The sequence below is a fragment of the Rhinolophus hipposideros genome (genome assembly GCF_964194185.1).
Source record: "Rhinolophus hipposideros genome assembly, chromosome: 8".
NCBI classification, from domain to species: domain Eukaryota; kingdom Metazoa; phylum Chordata; class Mammalia; order Chiroptera; family Rhinolophidae; genus Rhinolophus; species Rhinolophus hipposideros.
The window spans coordinates 5,011,487-5,036,427 of NC_138054.1; the positions used below are offsets into that span (position 1 = coordinate 5,011,487).

At 37.8% G+C, this 24,941-nt stretch overlaps 1 long non-coding RNA gene across 1 annotated transcript in view; it reads right to left on the reverse strand.

The window, feature by feature from the left end:
• Positions 1-226: 226 nt before the first annotated feature.
• The window catches only part of LOC308500760, a 158,203-nt gene continuing 133,488 nt past the window's right edge, over positions 227-24,941 (reverse strand). The window contains exon 4 of the long non-coding RNA XR_013993779.1: positions 227-1,944. This is a non-coding gene — a long non-coding RNA (uncharacterized lncRNA). The remainder of the gene's footprint in view (positions 1,945-24,941) is intronic.

Consider the following 24,941-nt stretch of genomic DNA (forward strand, 5'->3'; position numbering starts at 1 on the left):
TGTTGCAGATGGTGGAGGCTCCATCAGCGGGGTCTCTGGGTGTGAGTGGCAGGAGCAGGGCGCCTTGCCAACCTGGGATGGGCATGGAGCGCAAGTCAGAAGGCACGGAAGTTTCAGGGTTGTTATCACTGCATAATCTTGCCTGTCCTGACTAATACACCTCCCTTCCCTGGAACAGACAGAGTCCAGGTGATGAGTTTTAGAAAAGGATATAAAGATGAAACGTACGGGGTGGCACAGTAAAATTTATTTGTCTTTATGATTTACACATAGTACTTGAACTCACAAAAGAACAAACACTGTCAAGATGGCCATATGTAGCATAGGAAATGACTGGTCCCCGTTCAATCTCGCAGTTGTTCATTTAGCTTAGAAATGAATTTCTTTTCAATGGTTTTTATCTTTTTTTCAGTCCCTAGGCTTGCACAGTTCAGTACAAATGTTTTTGCTATTTTGTTATTGTCAGGCACATGATGTTTACCAATTCCCAGGAAATAAATGAAATCAACAAAAAAGTCCTGTGACAATTGAGCACGCTTTCACAGAAATAAATTTGCTGAGCTTATTAGAATTTGACACAGTTTAGCTATCAGTCCTAGACATGGAACAGTATTAAGAAATTACATTTGTTGGGCTGGCCAGGTGGTTCATGTTTTTGGAGTGCCGTGCTCCTAACGCCCAGGTCGCTGGTTCGATTCCCACATGCGCCAGTGAGCTGCACCCTCTACAGCTAAGATTGTGAACCAGGGCTCTCCCTGGTACTGGGCAGCCCTGAGCAGCAGGAGGTTGCCTTGAGCCAAAAGCCGCTGTGAGCAGCCTTCAGAGACTGACTGCCTGGGGGGCGGGGGAGCACAAGGCTCATAATACCAGTGTGGGCCAGGGAGCTGTGTCCTAGAAAACCAGACTGAGAAACAGTGGCTTGAACTGGAGTGGGGGCGGGGGCTGAGGTGGAGGAAGGGGGGGGGAAGAAATTGCATTTGTCTAAGAATTTATTTGTTTTAAATATTTACCACACATTTTTTGTGTAGGGATTCCATTGATTTATTTGATTTTAAACATTATAGCTCTGTCCAACCTAAATACATATAGTTCCTTTTGTACCAAACATCACGAATTAAAAGGTTAAAATTTCAGGAGATAAAAATGGAATTGTTGCTTCAGTATAAAAAATGCCTGGCTCATCTGGGTACTATTGCTATTATTGCTTTGCTTTTATTGGAAAACTATCCTGGAAATCATGGATTGTACCCCATAGTTCCCTGCTTAAGGTATAAGTTGGTTGAACATTATGATCTATGAATACATCCCTACCTTTACCAAAGCTATCCTGATCTTGTCCTTAGAAAAAAAAAGCAAAGTGAAAAAGCATAAATAAATAAGTTTACCTAAAGGGATATAATAAATAGGTTACTAGAAAAAAATCAAGAATATTGTAACATAAAGCCCTTCTGTGCTGTACAATTAAACGATAGCTTTGGATTTTCAAGGTCTCTAAACACAGCCTTCATTTTATAACACAATTTTACTGCTGGTATGCAGCTGATGGATATAGAGAAGAATACATTTCTGTTGTTTTCATTGTTTAAAAATAAAAACATAATGAATACAGTTGTAAATTGTGCCTTTTTGGAACTTACCCTGGTATGTACTATCATTGGTTTTTGACCGTTGCCTAGTTGCAGATACCAATCCTAGGGATTAAAAAGAAATCATAATATTCATTCAGTTCTTAATGGTATCTTGGTCTCCAGAATAATTTTAGAAACAAAAAGAGAAGAAATTAGACTCAAACGTTTTGCTGCCTTCTTTTCTTCGCATCCATTGCATCCAGAATGGGTTTCCTTTTTGCATTGTATCTTTGTCAAAGCTCTTCTATTTCTCGTTCCATCATGGGGTCCAGTGCTTTTAACTGCATCTGTAGTTTTCTAAACTTAGATTTTTTAACTGGATATAGAAAAAAATGAAGATATCAATATAGTAAGATTATCTACAGTAGGTTAGAGTCTAATGAGTTTTAGCACAAAGATTTCAGCAAACTCTTTACATTATCTTTGATATATGGTTCAACAATTAAAACAGGAATTTCTTCTCTGAAAAATCAAGAAGCCACATCTTGCAGGAACCTCAAGTAATTTGAAACATAATAATAATAATAATAATAATAATAATAATAATAAACACCTCTGCTTCTAGAAAAGAGCCAATGAGAAAAGTAAGCTGACACAATATTATCTGTTTTTAATAAAGGCAGAAAGACAAATCCATCATTGCCAACAAACAGACTTTCAGGGGATGTTCTGTATACACGCACTCTGATCTCTCACCTCCTCCCCAGCTATGGAGTGCTGCAGTAATCGTAAACACCTGCAGAGATCACCCAAAATGTGACAAAACTGAATACCGGTTAAAGTAACTATTCTATTCTGCATTTTCTCAAATGGCTAAATTTTAAGCACTCCAAAAGTAAATCAGAAAACAAAATCATTCCCCCACCGGCGGAGCCCAGTTCTGACGGAGACCGCCCCTCGGCTCCCAGGACAGAGCGGAGACTCGTGGAGGGTTTGCTCTGGGGTGTGCTAGTTGGACGAGTGGGGGAGGAGAGAGTGGCGAGAAGTGGAGACGGCTCCCCCCACCACAAGCCCAGCGCCGCTGCAGTGGGCACCCAGGGCCTAGCGGAAAACATAGAAGCCAGGAGTACAGCTGAGAGGCTCGTGGAAGGTTTGCTTAGGGGAGCGCTAATTGGGCAAGCGGGGGAGGAGCGTGAGAGGAACCGTGCAGCGTGCTCCCACCCCCTAAGGTAGAGCCCCGGCCCTGTAGCGTGCCCACAGCAGCAGCGGTGGCAGGCAGCACCCGGGTCTCTAGAATCCCACGGGAGCCCAGGGTGCAGTGGAGAGTACAGGGTCCAGGAGGTGGGCTCTTTCCTTGTGTCCCACAGCTGATCGCTCCCGCAGGGGCAGGCAGCTCGTGGGCCCTAGGGCAGACAAAGAACTCAGACGCCACACCTAGGCCCCTCACCCCGCTTTTCGAATCCTACCCCGGCCTTTCCAGAAACCGAAACTGACCCCTGAATTGAGGAGTGGCGTCAGATTACAGAGGGGCGTCTGTGCTCAGGCGCTGGTAAGAGTGGCAGCCAGCTCTGACCTTCGGAAGAGGCTGGGAGGAGGGGATTTTCACTGGAGAGGAGAGAGGAGACTCCCACACCCCCAGCCACCACTTTTTCGGGCCTGCGGGGAGGAGTGTGACCCAGCTGGCCTGGGAGAGAGAAGACCCCTCCATCCCCAGCCCCCACCCTCTCTGGCTGGCCTGGGGCGGGGCAAGGGCAACCACGGAAGCACTCCCTGAGTTCAGCAGTAAGCGGCAGACGCAGCTCCCGGCTTTCAGCAGCTTAGAGATCTCCCGCCTGCCCCCTCCCACACACCCACGGAAGGAGGGCCCTAAGACTCAGGAGTACTGGGCACAGGGCTGGTGGAGCTACTCTCAGCGTGCATTTGTGCAGGAAAGGACAGAAACTGCACGAACTCTCTGAAAACTGTTATCCAGACCCCTCAGCCCCTCGCATTTAAATCTACACTCCAAATTCACTCTGGGCACCAGGTGACCAGTGCTACCTGCGCAATAGGCAGGGAACTATTTGGCACAGCGGAGAACAACCTGGAGATCACCTGGTGGGCTTAAGTCAAGACTGGTGCTGCTTCCTGTTTTGCTTTGCTTGGTTCTTTTTTTTTTTTTTTGCTTGTTTTGATTTGATTTGTTCTGTCTTTATTTCTTTGATATCTTTGCCTATGTTGAGTGGGGATTGTCGGTTGTATTTTACATGTGAATGTACTTGATTTGTTTTCTTTCTTGTTGTTGTACTTGGTAACTTGATTTGTGCTGAAACTGCCCTAACATGGCCTAGCTTAAGAGGCACAAGATTCAACATATCCAGAAGCCAACTCTAGACCAAACCAGCGTACTACCGGGTTTGACCTACAAGTCACACACCCAGAGGGAATTCTCTGAAAACACAAGAGCCCATAGAGGCCAAACCTCATTTAAGTGTCCAACCCTCACCCAGCAGAACACCCTGCTGTCGCAACTAGACAGCCTAGGAGTTAAACCCACCTACTCACAAGCAAAAAGCAATTAAAGTTCTTCTTGAACAGGACAATATACTAAACACACGAACCACCTTTGGAGCACATGCAGACTAGAAGAACGAAGTACTCCAAGTCAAATATAAAGGACACATTCTACATAAGATAACCCAGCAAGAACTAAGAGCTCTAGGGGATCTTCCTAATACATCAAAGCAAACACAGAGAGTCAGTCAGAATGGGGAGACAAAGAAACATGTCCCAAATAAAAGAACAGAAGAAACCTCCACAAAGGGAACCAAATGAAGCAGAGGTAACCAACCTGTCAGAGACAGAGTTCACAACACTGGTGATAAGAATGTTTAAGGAGCTTAGAGAAGACATAAAGAAGGATATAGAAATCATAAAGAACAACCAGTTAGAACTAAAAAAGGATGTAGAAATCTTAACGAACAACCAGCTAGAACTAAAGAACACAATTACCGAAATTAAGAACTCACTTGAAGGAATGACCAGCAGGTTAGATGAAGCAGAGGATCGAATCAGTGACTTAGAAGACAAGTTAGCAGAGATCACCCAAACAGAACAACAGAAAGAAAAAAGAATAAAAAACAGTGAAGATGGTTTAAGAGACCTCTGGGATAACATCAAGTGCAACAACATGCGCATCATAGGAATACCAGAAGGCGAAGAGAGGAAGCAAGGGATTGAGAACATATTTGAGGTAATAATGTCCGAAAACTTCCCTAACCTGATGAAGGAAACCAACATACAATCCCAGGAAGTGCAGAGAGTTCCAACCAGGATAAACCCAAACAGGCCCACACCAAGACACATTATAGTTAAAATGGCAAAGCTTAAAGACAAAGAGAGAATCTTAAAAGCAGCAAGAGAAAGACAGAGGGTTACATACAAGGGAACTCCCATAAGATTATCAAATGACTTTTCTACAGAAACATTGAAGGCCAGGAGGGAGTGGCAGAAGATACTCAAAGTGATGGAACACAAAGGCCTACAACCTAGATTGCTTTGTCCAGCAAGGCTATCATTTAAAGTTGATGGAGAGATAAAGAGCTGCCCAGAAAAGAACAAACTGAAGGAATTTATTACAACCAAGCCAGCATTGCAAGAAATACTAAAAGGACTTCTGTAAATAGAAGAAAGATGAAAACAATCTACTACAAATTTAGAAATGGCAATAACTATATACCTATCAATAATCACTTTAAATGTAAACGGATTAAATGCTCCAATCAAGAGACATAGGGTGGCTGGGTGGATAAGGAAGCAAGACCCTTGTATATGCTGTATACAAGAGACTCACTTCAGATGAAAAGACACACACAGGCTGAAAGTGAAGGGTTGCAGTAACATATTTCATGCAAATGGCAGCAAAAAAAAAAGCTGGACTTGCAATACTTATATCTGACAAAATAGACTTTAAAATGAAGAACATATTAAAAGACAAAGATGGGCGCTATATAATAATAAAGGGATCAATCCGACAAGAGGACATAACCCTAGTAAACATCTATGTACCTAACATAGGAGCACCTAAATATATAAAACAGGTACTGATGGACATAAAGACAGAGATCAACAGCAACACTATCATAGTAGGGGACTTCAACACACCTCTGACAAGAAGGGACAGGTCCTCCAGACAGAAAATCAATATGGAAACAACAGCCTTAAATGATACTTTGGAGCAGTTGGATTTAATTGACATTTTCAGAGCATTTCACCCCAATGCTGCAGAATACACGTTCTTCTCAAGTGCACATGGAACATTTTCCAAGATAGATCATATGTTAGGACACAAAACAAGCCTTGATAACTTTAAGAAAATTGAAATCATACCAATTGTCTTCTCTGACCACAGTGCTATGAAATTGGAAATGAACTACAGGAAAAAAAAAAACCAGGAAGACACACCAATTCATGGAGGCTGAATAACGTGTTACTAAATAATGAATGGTCAAATAGCAGATCAAAGAAGAAATAAAAATATATCTCGAGACAAATGAGAATGAGAACACGACGACCCAAAATCTATGGGATGCTGTGAAAGCAGTCCTAAGAGGGAAGTTCATAGCACTGCAGGCCTACCTAAAGAAACAAGAAACATCACTAATCAACAGTTTATCTTCACACTTAAGGGATCTGGAAAAAGAACAGCAAAATAAGCCCACAGGGAGCACAAGGAAGGAGATAATAAGGATCAGAGCAGAAATAAATGAAACAGAAACCAGAAAAACAGTACAAAAGATCAATGAATCCAAGAGTTGGTTCTGAGAGAAGATAAACAAAATTGACAAACCTTTAGCCAGACTCATTAAAAAAAGGAGAGAGAGGACCCAAATTAATAAAATCAGAAATGAAAGAGAAGTGACAACAGACACCACAGAAATACAAAAAATTTTAAGAAATTTCTATGAGCAACTATATGCCAACAAATTTGACAATCTGGAAGAAATGGACAATTTTCTAGAGGCGCACAACCTTCCAAGGCTAACTCAAGAAGAAACAGAAAGCCTGAACAGTCTGATTACCACCAGGGAAATTGGATCAGTAATCAATAATCTCCCAACAAACAAAAGCCCTGGACCAGATGGCTTTACAGGTGAATTTTACAAAACGTTAAAAAAGAATTATCACCTATTCTCCTCAAGCTCTTCCAAAAAATCCAGAAGGAAGAAAGACTCCCAAACACTTTGTACGAAGCCACTATCACCCTGATCCCAAAAGCAGACAAAGACACCACAAAAAAAGAAAACCACAGGCCGATATCTCTAATGAACACAGATGCAAAAATTCTCAACAAAATATTAGCAAACAGAATTCAGCAATACATTAAAAAGATCATACACCATGATCAAGTGGGATTCATCCCTGGTATGCAGGGGTGGTTCAACATCCGCAAATCAATTAATGTGATACACCACATTAACAAAATGAAAAATAAAAATCACATGATCATATCAATAGATGCAGAAAAAGCATTTGATAAAATACAGCAACTTTTTATGATAAAAACCCTTAAGAAAGTGGGAATAGAGGGATCATATCTTAACATAATAAAGGACATATTTGACAAACCCACATCTAACATCATACTCAATGGGGAAAAGCTAAAACCATTCCCCCTAAGATCAGGAACAAGACAAGGTTGCCCACTTTCTCCACTTCTATTCAACATAGTGCTGGAAGTTCTAGCCACAGCAATTAGACAAGAGAAAGAAATAAAAGGCATCCAAATTGGTAAGGAGGAAGTAAAATTATCATTATATGCAGATGATATGATACTATATAGAGAGAACCCTAAAGACTCCACCAAGAAACTATTAGAACTGATAGATGAATTTAGTAAAGTAGCATGATATAAAATTAATATTCGAAAATCAGTTGCATTTGTATATACCAATGATAAAATATCAGAAGAAGAAATTAAAAAAACAATTCCATTTACAATTGCTGAAAACACTATAAAATGTCTGGGAATAAATCTAACCAAAGATGTAAAAGATCTGTACTCAGAAAATTATACGACACTGAAGAAAGAAATGAAAGAAGACATAAATAGATGGAAACACATTCCATGTTCATGGATAGAAAAAATTAATATAGTTAAAATGTCCATACTGCCTAAGGCAATATACATATTCAACGCAATTCCTATCAAACTACCAACGACGTTTTTCACAGAAATAGAACATATAATCCTGAAATTTATATGGGACCATAAAAGACCCCGGATAGCCTCAGCAATCTTGAGAAATAAGAACAAAGTGGGAGGTATAACAATACCTGATTTCAAACTATACTACAAGGCTACAGTAATCAAAACAGCATGGTACTGGCATAAAAATAGACACATAGATCAATGGAACAGAATAGAGAGTCCAGAAGTAAATACATGCCTATATGCCCATCTAATCTATGACAATGGAAGCAAGATTGTACGATGGGGTAAAGACAGTCTGTTCAATAAGTGCTGTTGGGAAACCTGGACAGACGCATGCAAGAAAATGAAGCTGGACCACCTGCTTACACCATATACAAAAATAAATTCAAAATAGCTTAAAGACTTAAATGTAAGATCTGAAACCATAAAATATCTAGAAGAAAATATAGGAAGAAATTTCATGGACATTACCCAGAGTAAGATTTTCACTGATATATCCCCTCGCGCGAGGGAAGTAAGAGAAAAAATAAACATGTGGGATTACATCAAACTAAAAAGTTTTTTCACAGCAAAGGATACCATCGATAAAACAAAAAGGGATCCTACTGAATGGGAAAAGATATTTGCCAATGATATATCTGATAAGGGATTAATATCACAAAGCTATAAAAAACTTACTCAACTCAACTCCAAAAAAACAAACAACCCCATTAAAAAATGGGCAGAGGACTTGAGGAGACATTTTTCTAAAAAGGACATACAGAAGGCAAGAAGACATATGAAGAAATGCTCAACCTCACTAACCATCAGAGAAATGCAAATAAAAACCACAATGAGATACCACCTCACTCCAGTCAAAATGGCTATCATCAATAAATCAACAAACAACAAATGCTGGCGTGGATGTGGAGAAAAGGGAACGCTAGTGCATTGTTGGTGGGATTGCAGATTGGTGCAGCCACTATGGAAAACAGTATGAAGTTATCTCAGGAATCTGAAAATGGAACTACCCTATGATCCAGTAATTCCACTCCTAGGCATCTATCCGGAAAAATCCAAAACTCCAATTCAAAAATCAGTATGCACTCCTATGTTTATTGCAGCCCTTTACACAATAGCCAAGATATGGAAACAACCGAAATGCCCATCAGTCGATGACTGGATTAAGAAGCTGTGGTACATTTATACAATGGAGTATTACGCAGCCATAAAGAAGAAAGAAATCTTATCATTTGCAGCAACATGGATGGATCTAGAGAACATTATGTTAAGTGAAATAAGTCAGAAAGAGAAAGACAAGTACCATATGATCTCACTTATATATGGAATCTAAAGAAAAGACTATGTAAATGAACTAATCAGAGTCAGTTTTGGGGACGCAGAGAAAAAACCGAGAGTGGTTAGATGGGTGTGTGGGAGGGGGTTGGGGATAAGGGGAAAGGTGAAGGGATTTGGAAGCAGCTGGTAACCACAAGATGGCCTCAGGGTTTTTCTTTTGAAAATTAATTTGGGGAAGGTATTCTATAATGTTGTAAAGATTTTGTTGGGTATCCGATGGACATGCGTCCTATTTGGGAGACCACCTCAGGGATACTGTGGATACCTGATCATGGCATTGTACATCAGAAGCTAAACATTAATGAATGCCAACTATAATTTTATATATATAATGTGATGGTTCAGTGTGAGGTCGGAGGGATAGTGGATGGGGGGAGGGGGGTTCACAGTATGAGGGATATAAATGATGAACGTCTAAGTATTACCTTGTTTTGTACACCTGAAACTAATAAATAAATTAATTAATAAAAAAAAAAAATAATAATAAAGGGATCAATCCGACAAGAGGACATAACCCTAGTAAACATCTATGTACCTAACATAGGAGCACCTAAATATATAAAACAGGTACTGATGGACATAAAGACAGAGATCAACAGCAACACTATCATAGTAGGGGACTTCAACACACCTCTGACAAGAAGGGACAGGTCCTCCAGACAGAAAATCAATATGGAAACAACAGCCTTAAATGATACTTTGGAGCAGTTGGATTTAATTGACATTTTCAGAGCATTTCACCCCAATGCTGCAGAATACACGTTCTTCTCAAGTGCACATGGAACATTTTCCAAGATAGATCATATGTTAGGACACAAAACAAGCCTTGATAACTTTAAGAAAATTGAAATCATACCAATTGTCTTCTCTGACCACAGTGCTATGAAATTGGAAATGAACTACAGGAAAAAAAAAAACCAGGAAGACACACCAATTCATGGAGGCTGAATAACGTGTTACTAAATAATGAATGGTCAAATAGCAGATCAAAGAAGAAATAAAAATATATCTCGAGACAAATGAGAATGAGAACACGACGACCCAAAATCTATGGGATGCTGTGAAAGCAGTCCTAAGAGGGAAGTTCATAGCACTGCAGGCCTACCTAAAGAAACAAGAAACATCACTAATCAACAGTTTATCTTCACACTTAAGGGATCTGGAAAAAGAACAGCAAAATAAGCCCACAGGGAGCACAAGGAAGGAGATAATAAGGATCAGAGCAGAAATAAATGAAACAGAAACCAGAAAAACAGTACAAAAGATCAATGAATCCAAGAGTTGGTTCTGAGAGAAGATAAACAAAATTGACAAACCTTTAGCCAGACTCATTAAAAAAAGGAGAGAGAGGACCCAAATTAATAAAATCAGAAATGAAAGAGAAGTGACAACAGACACCACAGAAATACAAAAAATTTTAAGAAATTTCTATGAGCAACTATATGCCAACAAATTTGACAATCTGGAAGAAATGGACAATTTTCTAGAGGCGCACAACCTTCCAAGGCTAACTCAAGAAGAAACAGAAAGCCTGAACAGTCTGATTACCACCAGGGAAATTGGATCAGTAATCAATAATCTCCCAACAAACAAAAGCCCTGGACCAGATGGCTTTACAGGTGAATTTTACAAAACGTTAAAAAAGAATTATCACCTATTCTCCTCAAGCTCTTCCAAAAAATCCAGAAGGAAGAAAGACTCCCAAACACTTTGTACGAAGCCACTATCACCCTGATCCCAAAAGCAGACAAAGACACCACAAAAAAAGAAAACCACAGGCCGATATCTCTAATGAACACAGATGCAAAAATTCTCAACAAAATATTAGCAAACAGAATTCAGCAATACATTAAAAAGATCATACACCATGATCAAGTGGGATTCATCCCTGGTATGCAGGGGTGGTTCAACATCCGCAAATCAATTAATGTGATACACCACATTAACAAAATGAAAAATAAAAATCACATGATCATATCAATAGATGCAGAAAAAGCATTTGATAAAATACAGCAACTTTTTATGATAAAAACCCTTAAGAAAGTGGGAATAGAGGGATCATATCTTAACATAATAAAGGACATATTTGACAAACCCACATCTAACATCATACTCAATGGGGAAAAGCTAAAACCATTCCCCCTAAGATCAGGAACAAGACAAGGTTGCCCACTTTCTCCACTTCTATTCAACATAGTGCTGGAAGTTCTAGCCACAGCAATTAGACAAGAGAAAGAAATAAAAGGCATCCAAATTGGTAAGGAGGAAGTAAAATTATCATTATATGCAGATGATATGATACTATATAGAGAGAACCCTAAAGACTCCACCAAGAAACTATTAGAACTGATAGATGAATTTAGTAAAGTAGCATGATATAAAATTAATATTCGAAAATCAGTTGCATTTGTATATACCAATGATAAAATATCAGAAGAAGAAATTAAAAAAACAATTCCATTTACAATTGCTGAAAACACTATAAAATGTCTGGGAATAAATCTAACCAAAGATGTAAAAGATCTGTACTCAGAAAATTATACGACACTGAAGAAAGAAATGAAAGAAGACATAAATAGATGGAAACACATTCCATGTTCATGGATAGAAAAAATTAATATAGTTAAAATGTCCATACTGCCTAAGGCAATATACATATTCAACGCAATTCCTATCAAACTACCAACGACGTTTTTCACAGAAATAGAACATATAATCCTGAAATTTATATGGGACCATAAAAGACCCCGGATAGCCTCAGCAATCTTGAGAAATAAGAACAAAGTGGGAGGTATAACAATACCTGATTTCAAACTATACTACAAGGCTACAGTAATCAAAACAGCATGGTACTGGCATAAAAATAGACACATAGATCAATGGAACAGAATAGAGAGTCCAGAAGTAAATACATGCCTATATGCCCATCTAATCTATGACAATGGAAGCAAGATTGTACGATGGGGTAAAGACAGTCTGTTCAATAAGTGCTGTTGGGAAACCTGGACAGACGCATGCAAGAAAATGAAGCTGGACCACCTGCTTACACCATATACAAAAATAAATTCAAAATAGCTTAAAGACTTAAATGTAAGATCTGAAACCATAAAATATCTAGAAGAAAATATAGGAAGAAATTTCATGGACATTACCCAGAGTAAGATTTTCACTGATATATCCCCTCGCGCGAGGGAAGTAAGAGAAAAAATAAACATGTGGGATTACATCAAACTAAAAAGTTTTTTCACAGCAAAGGATACCATCGATAAAACAAAAAGGGATCCTACTGAATGGGAAAAGATATTTGCCAATGATATATCTGATAAGGGATTAATATCACAAAGCTATAAAAAACTTACTCAACTCAACTCCAAAAAAACAAACAACCCCATTAAAAAATGGGCAGAGGACTTGAGGAGACATTTTTCTAAAAAGGACATACAGAAGGCAAGAAGACATATGAAGAAATGCTCAACCTCACTAACCATCAGAGAAATGCAAATAAAAACCACAATGAGATACCACCTCACTCCAGTCAAAATGGCTATCATCAATAAATCAACAAACAACAAATGCTGGCGTGGATGTGGAGAAAAGGGAACGCTAGTGCATTGTTGGTGGGATTGCAGATTGGTGCAGCCACTATGGAAAACAGTATGAAGTTATCTCAGGAATCTGAAAATGGAACTACCCTATGATCCAGTAATTCCACTCCTAGGCATCTATCCGGAAAAATCCAAAACTCTAATTCAAAAATCAGTATGCACTCCTATGTTTATTGCAGCCCTTTACACAATAGCCAAGATATGGAAACAACCGAAATGCCCATCAGTCGATGACTGGATTAAGAAGCTGTGGTACATTTATACAATGGAGTATTACGCAGCCATAAAGAAGAAAGACTTAATCATGATGCCAGGGCCCCAAATTCTGACCACCAGTAGAACCGATGATGTTTTACCTCCGGTCCTCAGCCACCTGGACTGGCTCACCTTCAAGCCTGGGGAAGCTAGTCAGAAACAGGACAAATGATCAGGCTCCGGGCCCCCTCGACCCAGGTTTCCTGCCAAAGTCTTGTCTGCAAGTCTCGATATGTGTCTTGTACAAACTTGCTTACATCATTTATTTTTTTAATGAGAAAGATCCCATATTTTCAAGAGGAAGTGCTTGAAGTTTTTGCTTGGCACACTTTGTTCCACAGCCCACGTGAAGGACAAGACTGTGTGTTTGGTTATTTTATTTCTGTGCCCTACCAGAGTTTTATTTAAGGTTGCAAAGCTATCGGCCTATAATTGGACTTTCACACATTTTCTTTGCACATTTTATCCAAAAAGAAAGTAATAATATCAATTTCCTGCTTAATACTTTATGAAAGTTATTAAGCAGTTCTTAAAATGCCTAATTGTACATCTTTAGTTGTGGTTGCAGTAACTTCTATTACAATTCTCACTAAATCCTAGGAATGAAAGCAAGTTTTACCAAGTCAACATGCAAATTATAAAAATCTGTTTTTGCCTCATTATCAAATCTTCATCTGGAATTGAGAATGTTAAATTGTTTCAGTCAGCTGTGGCTTCCTCCTTCCTACTTGAAGAGAACTAAATATGCCTGATTAGTTAGGTCCATTGTTTTGTACAATCACATGCTGCCTGCTGGGCTAGAAATATACCCACAGAGCCAATTCCATCCTTCACTTATGATCTAGTATACCTCATTATTCCTGCAGAGTTTCTGATTGCAGTCTTATTAATCGTTTTAATTTGCCCCTCATTGTGCCAACTACTTCCATTCAGTCTGGGCCTCTACTCAGCTGATTTGCAGTGGTTGGTAATGTATGCCTATATGCAGCTTCCTTCAGCCTGGTGCAGTGTGAGAAAACTCAGATACCCAGCATCTCTTCCGCCACTGAACGGGACACAGCAGTGGCCTCATGTGCCCACATCCTGGGTGGCCCAGAGGGTTAGGTTTCTTCTGCTATAACCAATACTCATTCCCTTCTTATGCACCTATTTATTGAATAACCACTGGCTGCCAGGCGCACAGCCTGTTGAGGATGGTGGGTCAAGAAAATCACTGGCCACAGCAAGCCTTGCCAAGGCCCAGAACCCATCCTGCTGTGACCCCCTTTTGTCCCTGTCCTGGTTAGAACGCTTTCAGGAACAGGTAACAAAAACCTACCTTCTGCCGATCCACAACAGGGAAAACAGATCATCTCCTAAAATAAGACGTCAGGATGTAGGGCTCATGATACAAAAGTTTAAGAGGGTCCCCAAGGACTTGGGTCATTTTCATCTTTCTGCTCCTCTACCTGGCTTCCTCCCGGGGCTGGCTATTCTCATGTGCTTGCAAGACAGCTGAAACAGTTTCAAGTGACATGTGCAGACACAACAATGTCATGGGAAGAAGAAAGGGGCTATCTCTTCCTTCTGTTTCTGGTTAAGAGTAAAGAAATTTTCCTGGAAGCCTTTCACCAAACTATCCTTTGTGTCTTGCTGGACAAAATTTTATTTCATGCTCATGTTTAAACCAATCACTGGCAAGTTACATAAGGTTCCCATGACTGGCTCAGACCCATCAGGACCTTGGTGGGTGAAAGTACCAGTCTTCCCTAAACACATGCCTGCATGAGAGAGGTGGGCTATCTAAACAAGATCAACACTAAAGGATGTTGGGTAGGCTACAATGATCACTTTCTCTCAAACTTGAGTAATGGGCAAAAATACAAATACAAAAATACAAAAAAAAAGGATTCTTAAATGGGTGTGGACTTCATTTTTATTATAATGTTCTGTGTATATGAGTAGTTCTTCTACAGCTATAAAACTAAAACGAATTTATAAATTAAGGACAAAAATACAAACCTAATGAAAGTTAGTTGTCAAAATTAATTTAAGGTGACAAATGACATTGTTTTACTGTCACCAATAGCTACTCCCAATGTGAATAAGTTGCTACAGCAACTGCCACAGAAGTATGTGTTGTGTGATAACCCAATTTTCTCTCCATTGCTCTTTCATTCGTGCTATTGTGGAGCGTTGCTCAGCCTTGAAAATGTGAGGCCACTTAGCTTGCAGTTGCCATGAGTGAGGTCCACATCTGTTTCTTTCCTGTTAACCAGTGAACATTAATGTAGTATTACTTGATATCCATAGACTACATTTTAAAAAACACCGGTTTATATCACTTTGTACCTATATCCTACCTGTGATCAGGAATTCTGGGAATAGAAAATTTATAAGTGAAGATAGGGAAAGGGTGAAAAAAGGGAGGAAAAAATCAGAAGAAGAGAAGAGAGAGAGAAAATTATTATTGCAATTACATAATATATGGAAAATGTAATGAGTTTTTTCACCAAATCTCTATAGATAGCCCCATATTACCTCAGTTTACCCCATGTGTGACATAGATGATCATTTTCTATATGTTCCATGATGTGAAAAAAGCTAGGGTACACTGCTCTAGAGACTCTCTTGGTCATGTGTTCTAGAAGAAAAAATGTTCCTAGCAGCATTTTATATAATAGCAAAGAAGTAGAAACCACCCAAATGTTAACTGGTTAATTAAATTGTGGTATATTCACATAATAGAATGTTATACCACAGTGAGAATTAATGAACCACACATATGCCTCTAAAATATAAGTGAATTTTAGAAACACAATGTTGAATTTTTTAAATTAAAGTTTATTGGAGTGACAATTGTTAGTAAAATTTCAGGTGTACAATTCTGTATTACATCCTCTACAATCACATTGTGTGTTCACCACTCAGAGTCAGTTCTCCTTCCATCACCATATATTTGATCCTCTTTACCCTCATCTACCACTTCCCGACCCACTTACCCTCTGGTAACCACTAAACTATTGTCTGTGTCTATGAGTTTTTGTTTCTCACAATGTTGAATTTTACAAATGACTCACGGTGATAACCAGTATGACACCATTTTCACTAACACTCATAGCAAGCATCTCACCTTAGAGTTTGACTCTTGTCATTTCCTTTACCTGAACATTCATCTCCTAGATTTTTGCATAGATAACTCTCCCACTTCTTTTAGATCTTTGCTAAAATGACACCACCGACCCTTCTGTGTAAAATTGCAAGAACCCACATACACAATTCCTCTTGCCTTATTCTTTTTTTTCTATTTTCCACAGCATGTCATAGTACTATCATCTTTTAAAACAACCTGTTTTATTTATTTATTTTGTTTATGGTTTATTGACTGTCTCCTCAGCTAGAAATGTAAGTTCCATGAGACTAAGGCTCTTTGCTCTATTCAGATATATCTTAAGTGACTAGAATGCTACCTGACATACAACAGGCATCAATAAATATTTTTTCCCAACTCCCTGCCTGCTTACTTCTATCTCACTGCCTCAGACTAGTGTCTTATTAAGGCTATAAATGGTTATTATACGAGACATATTCAGGAGCAGTTGACATTATTAACTTCTGGCTAATGGCCTACCAAAGTTTACCCATCCATTTACTCATTCACCTGAAATGCACTTGTGTGAATGAAGCAAATATGCAATAAAATTTTTAGTGCCATAAAATGGGATGGGATGGCATGGGATGTAGCTAGTCCCTCACATGTAATAGGTAGTCAGGGTACTGTACTTTGTGACATGCACTTCTGAATGAGATAACCATGGATGTCTACACAGCTGCACATAACTTTCATTGCTATACAAATGGAAGGCATCATTGATGCTCTGTCTTTAAGGCTGTCATTTGCTGAAGATGTGACCATTTGAGCATCAATAAGAATAAAAACAGCAATGGACTGAAACACATCTCTACATTTAAATCCGTTTGTTCATTCTGATACTCAGAAACAATAGCAATGACAACTACAACAATTTGCTAATTGGTATATAATAGGAAACCAACTTAATATTTTGAAAACTGGTAAATAAAAGAAATGAATGAAGCATTTATCTGGCCTCTCCTGTATAAACTGTACCTTAGATAATCAAACAGTTGATGAGGGAAAATTTCTCTTATAGAAGCATTCTAGCAAACAAGATAAAGACAAATTATTTAAAAATTAGAAAATTACCATTTTGCAACCTATAGTGACATAATCTAGGCAATGATCATAAATAATCAGGCATTCTGTGGTCCCCAGTTGAGATACACAGCACCATCTGTGAAATATTCTTGACAAACAAACAAAAAAATGAACCCAATATCTAACTACCAGAAATCCAGAAGACAGAAACACGTGTTAAAAGATACCATGGGAATGCAATTAATAAAATCGAGGTCTTGCAGGACAAATAATTTGGTTTCTTCAATAAATACATTCTAAAGATGGGGGTTGGGGGAGGGAGAAGAAGAACAGTTAGAGATTTAAAAGAGACTATAGAGGCATATCAACCAATTGTAATGATTTGATCTGTTTTAAAACTTCATTTAAACTATTAAAAAATTATGAGATAATCAGCAGAATTTTTAAAATGAATGGGTATTTGATGATACTGAGTAATTTTTGCTAATTATTTTAGGTGTGATATGGATGTTGTGCTTACCTTTTTAAAAAGCTATTTGAGAGCCATAATAAAATTTTTATAGACAAAATAATGTGGTATCTGAGATTTGCTTCAAAATAATCCAGAAGGAGTGTAAAAATAAAAAAAAGATTGGTCATAAGTTAATTGTTAAGCTGGGTGATGGATACATGATGATTTATTATACTATACTATTTTCCTTATCTATGTTTGTAAAAATTTTATGAAGTTTTTCATAATAAAGTTTATCTCCTAAAATTTTGTATCTCTAGGATAATTAGTGTATATAGTTCACTTGGTAAATATTTTTTTAAATCCAAACCTGTACAGTGATGTGGATAAATTAGTCAACCTACATAAGCTCTATTTCTATCCTGGGTTAATGATTCACTGGCTCCTACTAGGGTAGATATGGCAAGTGTCCACAAAATAAGCAAATTTTAATTCAATACTCTGTCAAGCATGAAATATGTATAAGAAGTTACTTTTGAATACACATATCTTACCACACAGTTTGTAGGCAAGAGACAACAGGTATGCATATAGGTAAGTGATATTCACTCACCACATCACCTAGCAATTTTACACAATACCAAGTGGGGGTCATCTCTGTCACTCCGGGATGACATACACCCTTATTATCATAACCAGGTTGCAAGAAGCTGTCCTGACCAAATAAGCCATCTTCCCTGTCATACACAACATTTCTATACAATTAATTATGATAGCAACAGTTATCCTGGACCTGCACCAGTGCCCCTCCCAAGAGGGCCCAGAGCCATCACATCCAGGGGCCAGTTTCATACCACATCAAAGCACCACCCTTAGTACAACCATTAGCTCCACAATGACAAACCCAAAGGATGAAATCAACAGGCACCAGTGCCTCATTACAGTCAATCCCAATTCATGGGGTCAGTCCACACACAACAGCTCATCTTCTGTACACATGGCCAGTCCTCACAGCCATTCAGCCTGAGAGTCAATTCCACCCATTAATGTGCCAACAGCTATCAAGGCTCAACTACAACAGAAGGACAAGTACAATCCACACAAGGGACATCACTGGAACACACAGCTCAAGTCACCTGGGAGACTGCAACACTAGGCCACACAGGACACCTACACCATGAGTCACCCTATGAAGACTGGGAAACATAGCAGCCCTACCTAACATGTAGAAACAAACACAAGGTGGCAACTGAAATGAGGAAACAAATAAATATGTTCCAAATTAAAGAACAGGACAAAACTCCAGAAAAAAGAACTACCATATTTCCCCGAAAATAAGACCGGGTTTTATATTAATTTTTGCTCAAAAAAACATGCGTCTTATTTTCAGGAGATGTCTTATTTTTTTCATGTACAACAATCTACATTTATTCAAATACAATCATGTCATCTTCTGGAACATCATCATAACTCTCCAAACCATGAATTCTGGCTTAAATTTCTTGCGACTCCTTTTCCTGTAGAACCATTGGCCCCAATCTCTCATATCCAGCAACAGAGCTCTCCTTAAATGAGCACGTCTTGTCCATGTAGCCTGCTCGTAGTGCATTGGCAACACAGCTGTCAGTGATTTTTGTCCCATGAAGTCTTCACGCAAGTCACGATTTCTTGCAGGCTAGGCTTCATAAACTTTCCACACTGATTACTCTCCATTCTATTTTCAATGTAGTCATTGATTTCCATGCATAAATGGTCCTTGAATGGCTTGTTTATTGCAATATCAAGAGTCTGGAGATAGGCAGTCATTCCCACAGGAATCATTATTTGACCTATTCTTCTCTCTGCAAGGAAGTTCTTCATGTCTTTAGCGTGGTGACTGTTGGCTGAATCCCAGACTAGCAGACCTCTTTGGCCACCTCACAAAACAAGTGGCAGCATTAAATCGACCCACTTCCTTATAACTGCTTGTGTGCACCAGGCTTTTGCGGTTTCAAGAACATAAATGCCTGAAACACATTCAACCTTATCTTTCTTGCCCTTAGTGATAATTAGAGGTGGGCCTTTCTTTCCATCCAGACGAATTGCCAAAATACAGGTAACACGTGCACTTTCGTAACCGGTGGAGGGAATATAGATTAACAAGGCACCTCTCAGACCAATTGATGTTTGAGATCTTTGGCCCATAAACACTGCAGTTTCATCCATAGCAATCATGTTGGAGAGTTGGTATTTAGAAAAGTTGATGCCATCAACAAAGGACTTGAATACAAGTGCACGTTTAATAACTTCAGTATCTTCCAGCTTGAACAGTGTTGTCGATCTTCTTAGACACAGTACATATCGCTGAAGGAAGCCATCCAGCCAGTGTTGTGATGCTTTGAATTCTTCTGGGGATATTTCTAACTGTGGTGCCATTGCAAGGGCAAATGCCTGAGTATCAGCCCTGCATACAACCAAAGCCTGTGTTCTCCTGTCAGCAATCCATTCACAGATGATGTCTTCCAGCTCAGGAAAGAATGGTTGCTGACCCGATCCACACTTGCACTTCTTAGCATTTCCCTTGTCCTCCTGTTGACTGAGATTATCATATCCTGCTCACCATTTTTGGACCATTCGAAGATCCAACGTCTTCTGTTTGCAGAAAGCCATAAGATTCTTGCCCTAGGAGTCCTCCACAATTCCTTTCTTGTATTCGACAGAATAGCTCTTTCTTTTTGCACTCATCTTGTCTGGGGGTCAAAACAGTATTCCCTTTAAATCTACCGTTAAATCGAGTGTTAATTGAAGACTTACAAGACAGGAGTGGCAACAAAAATGACTACAGTTAAGAATGATCATCTACACAAAAGTGACGAAAAACTGCAGGCACCAAAATTCAGAAAACATTTCTTTATTTCACATGAGTGCATTAAGTACATCCGTTACAACACACGATGTACTGAATTATGAAGATTTGTATTAGACACAACCATGTCCATTCATTATCAAGTGCACACGTTATTTGTGCATTGTGTCTGTTCTGATTGGTCATTCGGCAGTAAATCTCGAGTTCATCTGTTTACATTGGCATTTACCTCTCATCCAAAGGTGCCTGCTTGGGTATTTACAAATACTTAACTATAATTTATATTATCACTTATTTTAAGTATTAATATCAATAATATTATTTATTTATATTTAATTATATATTAATATTATTATTTTATAATTTAATACATCCGTCGTGTATTGCAACAGACATACTAAAAGCATCCGTCTGGCTGACGATCTTAACTGGGGCTTATTTTGGGGATAGGGTTTATATTACGAGCGTCTTGAAAAATCATGCTAGTGCTTATTTTCCAGTTAGGTCTTATTTTCGGGAAATATGGTAATTGAAATGGATACTACCAACCTATCCCATACAGAGTTCAAAACACTGGTTATAATGGTTTTCAACAAACTTAAGGGAAGAAAAGAGCAAATCAGTTAGGATATACACAAAGAGATAGTAAACAAACAAAAAACGACTTAGAGAAACCATAAAAAAGAACCAGTCAGAAATTAAGACTACAATAACTGAAATGAAAAAATATACTAGAAGGAATCAACAGGAGATTAGATGAAGCAGAGGATCAAATCAGCAATTTGGAAGACAAGGTATCATACAACACCCAATCAGAAGAGCAAAAAGAAAAAAAATTTAAAACATGAGGATAGTTTAAGTGACCTCTGGAAAAGAATCAAGTGTAACAATATTTGCATCATCAGGGTACCAGAAGGAGAGAAGAGAAAGAGAGAGAGCAAGGGACTGAAACTTATTTGAAGAAATATGACTGAAAATTTCCCTAACCTGGCAAAAGATATAGATATACAAGTCCAGGATGCACAGAGAGTCCCAAACAAGATTAACCTATACAGGTCCACACCAAAATACATCATAATTAAAATGCCAAAACTTAAAAGACAAAGAGAGAATCTTAAAAGCAGCAAGAGAAAGGCAGTTAGTTATGTACAAGGGAGCTCCCATAAGACTGTCAGCTGATTTCTCAGTAGAAAGTTTGCAGGCCAGAAGGGATTGACAGGAAATATTCAAAGAGATGAAAAGCAAGGACCTACAATCAATTACTCTACCCAGCAAGACTATAACTTAGAAACAAAGAAGAGAAAGACCTTAACAGACAAGAACTGAAGGAGTTCACCACCAAACCAGTATTAGAAGAAATGTTAAATGGACAGAAGGAGGAGGAGGAGGAGGAGGAGGAGGAGGAGGAGGAAAATAGGAGGAGGAAAATGACAATGACAAAGGAAACAGTGGAGAAGAAGGAAGAAAGAAAAAAATATATGAATGATAAAGCGGTTGCAGTAACTATATACCTATCAATAATTACATTAAATGTGAAAGGATGGAATGCTCCCATCAAAAGAGATAGGGTGGCTGAATGGATAAGAAAACAAGACCTATACAACGAGACCAGCTTCAACTATACAGGAGACCAACTTCAGATTGAAAGACACACACAGACTGAAAGTAAAGGGATAGAAAAAATTATTTCATGCGAATGGAAATGAACAAAAAGCTGTGATAGCAATACTTATACCAGACAAAATTATAACAAAGGCTATAACAAGAGACAAAGAACATTACATAATGATAAGGGGATCAATCCAACAAGAGAGCATAAACCTTGTAAATATTTACTCACCCAACATAGGAGCACTTAATTTATAAAACAAATATTGACGGACACAATGAAAGAGATCAACAGTAAAACAGCCATAGTGGGGTACTTTCACACTCCATTGACATCAATGGATAGATCATCCAGACAAAAAATCAATAAGGAAACAGTGGCCATAAATCACACATTACATCACATGGATTTAATTGATATTTTTAGAACACTTCACCTCAAAGCAAAAAAATATACATTCTTTTCAAGTGCACATAGAAAATTTTCCAGGATAGACCACATGTTAGGACACAAAAGAAGTCTCAATAAGTTTAAGAAGATTGAAATCATACCAACCATTTTCTCTGACCACAGTGATATGAAACTAGAAATCAATTAATCACAAGAAAAAACTGAAAAACATACAAACACATGGAAGCCAAATAACATACTACTAAACAATGAATGGGTTAATAATAAAAACAAGGAAGAAATCAAAGGATACCTTCAGAAAAATGAAATTACAACAATCCAAAATCTATGGAACACAGCAAAACCAGTCCTAAGGGGAAATTCATAGCAATGCAGGCATACCTCAAAAAAACAAGAAAAATCTCAACTAAATAATCTAAACTTACCCCCAAAGGAACCAGAACAAAGTAACAAAGGCCAAACTGAGTATAAAGAAGGAAATAATAAAGATCAGAGTAGAAATAAATGAAATAGAATCTAAAAAGAAATATACAAAAGATCAATAAAGTCAAGAGCCACTTCTTTAAAAGATAAACAAAATTGACAAATCTTTAATCAGAATCATCAAGGAAAAAAGAGAGAGTACCCAAATAAGTAAAATCAGAAAGTAAATAAGAGAAGTGACAACTGACACCACAGGAATACAAAGGATTGTGAAAAAATACTATGAACAATTATATGGCACCAAATTGGACAACATGAAAGAAATGGATAAATTCCTAGAAATATACAATCTTCAAAGGCTGAATCAAGAAGAAACAGAAAACCCACATAGACTGATTACTACTAACAAAATTGAATCAGTAATCCAAATACTCCCGACACACAAAAGTCCTGGACCAAATGGCTTCACAAGTGAATTTTACCAAACATTCAAAGAAGAATTAAGACCTATTGTTCTCAAGCTATTCCAAAAAATTCAGGAGTATGGAAGGCTCCCAACCTCATTTTACAAGGCCACCATTTACCCTGATTCCAAAACCAGACAAAGACATTACAAAAGAAAGGAAGGAAGGAAGGAAGGAAGGAAGGAAGGAAGGAAGGAAGGAAGGAAGGAAGGAAGGAAGGAAGGAAGGAAGGAAGGAAGGAAGGAAAGAAGGAAGGAAAGAAGGAAGGAAAGAAGGAAGGAAAGAAGGAAGGAAAGAAATTATAGGCGATATCCCTGATAAACATAGATGCAAAAATGTTCAACAAAATATTAGCAAACTGAATTCAGCAATACATTAAAAAGATCATATACCATGATCAAGTGGGATTTATTCCTGGAATGCAAAGGTTGTTTTAATATCTGCAAATCAATTAACATGATACACCACACAAACAAAATGAAGGATAAAAATCACATAATCATATCAATAGATGCAGAAAAAGTATTTGACAAAATCCAGCATCCATTTATTATAAAAACTCTCAGCAAAGTGGGACTAGAGGAAACATACCTCAACATAGTAAAGCCCATATATGACAAACCTATAGCTAACATCATATTCAATTGGGAAAAACTAAAAACATTTTCCTTAAGATCAGGAGAAAGACAAAAATGTTCACGTTCACCACTTTTATTCAACATAGTATTGGAAGTCCTAGCCACAGCAATCAAACAAGAAAAAGAAATAAAATCATTCGAATTGAAAAGAAATTAAACTGTCATTATTTACAGATGACATAATACTATGTAGAGAGAACCCTAAAGAACCCAGTAAACAAAACAAACCAAACAAAAAAACTTTTAGAAGTGATTAATGAATTCAGTAAAATAGCAAAATACAAAATTCATATTTAGAAGTTCATTGCATATTTAGACACTAATTACAAACTATCCAAAAGAGAAATTAAGAAAATCTCATTTAAAATACCATCAGAAAAAAAATCTAGGAATAAATTTAATCAAGGAGGTAAAATACCTGCACTCAGAAAATCATAAGACATTTAAGAAAGAAACTGAAGAAGATATAAATAAATGGAAGTATATACCATGCTCATGGAAAGGAAGAAATAACATCATGAAATGTCCATGCTACCCAAAGCAATCTATAGATTCAGTGCAATTCTATTCAAAATACCCATGGCTCTTTTCACAGAACCAGAACAAATAATCCTAAAATATATATGATATCACAAACGACCACAAATACCCAAAGCAATCTTGAGAAAGAAGAACAAAATTGGAGATATCATGCTACCTGATATCAAACTATATAGCAAGACCATAGTAATCAAAATAGCATAGTACTAGCATAAAAACAAACATATAGATCAATGGAAGAGAATAGAAAGTCCAGAAATAAGCCCAGGCCCATATGGTCAATTAATCTATGGCAAAGGAGGAAAGACTATACAATGGGGTAAAGAAAGTATCTTCAATAAATAGTGTTGGGAAAACTGTACAGATACATGCAAAAAAAAAAATGAAACTAGACCACTTTCTTACACCATATACAAAAATAAACTCAAAACAGATTACAGACTTA